General features: G+C 33.2%; 1 long non-coding RNA gene across 1 annotated transcript; it reads right to left on the reverse strand.

The window, feature by feature from the left end:
• Nucleotides 1–528: 528 nt before the first annotated feature.
• LOC109592019 (uncharacterized) lies at nucleotides 529–1,470 on the reverse strand. Its single transcript, XR_002190127.1, has 2 exons — nucleotides 1,329–1,470; nucleotides 529–726 (listed from the first exon to the last, which is right to left on the reverse strand). It is a non-coding gene; the product is annotated as an uncharacterized LOC109592019 (long non-coding RNA).
• Nucleotides 1,471–1,674: the final 204 nt, after the last annotated feature.

Below are 1,674 nucleotides of genomic sequence, written 5' to 3' on the forward strand. Positions count from 1 at the left end.
ACAGACAGAGACAAATTTAGAGACAGAGAGAGGGATGGACGGACGGAGAGAGAGACAGACAGAGACAGACAAAGAGACAGAGAGAGAGGGAGGGAGGGAGAGAGACATAAAGACAGAGACAGAAAATTTACTAGCGAATTTAATTTTTTCACAAAATCATTAAAATCATTTGTACCCATACGGTAATTAAGCTACATTGCACTTTATGGTAAAGATTCAAACTAGCAGCAAAACATCAAATTTGTAATAAAATGTGTGGCCAATGTATTGTAATGTAATGTATTGTACACATGTATTGTTGAATTTCTACATTAATAAAATAAATAAAACACACTCTAAACTAAAAGTAATTATACACAAATATCAAAAGATCATACTACTTGTACATGTATTATGTACATGTTTACACATAATTCAAATACATGTACTATACATGTAATTCATGATGGCACAGTATACTCCTCACAAAAATGTGTACAACAAAATTTTATCACATTAAAAATTACAACGTGCAAGGTAAACTAATACATAAAGAAAAAACATGTATTGGAACTGGTTTATTATCAACTAGCATGTACTACATTACATCATGTTGTAATAATGTGTGTCATTCAATATACAACTCACACCAGCTCTTGAGTCAACGGTAGCCCCTTTACTGAGTAACCACTGGACAGCATTACTCTTGTTATATTGAGCTGCTGCATGTAATGGAGTCATGTTACGCTATAAGAAATAAACACAACAAATAAAGTACATACAAAATGATAAATAAAATCAATTTTTTTACACCATTATTATAAAGTTCTTATAATTTTACAGTATTTTCAACCAGTAACTAATAATGCAAGCATAATAATTCAATGACTATGAGTGTCATCAATAGGATACTGTGTTTGAGGAACATACCGTATTTCCTCATGGAAACACCTACTCCCAATAAATGCCCGTACCTGTATAAACGCCTAGAGACAGCATAAAACATTGACAATAAATGCCCATGCTTGTTTAGATGCCTATGCCACACCCACTTTGCCCACGTGGTTACTGGCACACACTACAGGCAACATAGCAGTTGTAGCTGAGAAGGAAGTTCATAGAAGAAGACTCCTCAGCAATGAATTTAAATGTCTATCCTCATATAAACACCTACTTCATTTAAACACCCAGCAAACGGGTCTCTATAAGAATAAATGCCTAGGTCCTTCCATGAGGAAATACGGTAATTACTCAATGTTAATATAATAAACTGATTTATAACTAAACTGCAGGTACTTTTACATTATACAAGTCATACTAATACACTAGTCACTACATCATACACTTACCCTATCAGGATTACTCCAGTTGATATCTGCCCCATTGGAGAGGGCTGATTTCATTCCTTCAATATTTCCATCTCGAGCAGCATCAAACAACTGTCGGTCCTACAGTATTAACAAGTGAATGAGTGTATTATTAACAGTTATTATAATAGTAATATTAATCACTCCTATGTCTCATTATCACATAATCTCATTCAAACACAAAATTCACAGAATATGTAACCAGTGACAATAACCGACCATAAACAACACATAAACAATACATGTACATATAAAAACAACTTTTAATGGAAAAATACACAAACAACTGAGCCATTAATTTACATGTACTTGTATAACATATGAGAGT

Source organism: Amphimedon queenslandica, unplaced genomic scaffold (assembly GCF_000090795.2).
Source record: "Amphimedon queenslandica unplaced genomic scaffold, v1.1 AMPQUscaffold_6537_Cont21505, whole genome shotgun sequence".
Classification (NCBI taxonomy): Eukaryota; Metazoa; Porifera; class Demospongiae; order Haplosclerida; family Niphatidae; genus Amphimedon; species Amphimedon queenslandica.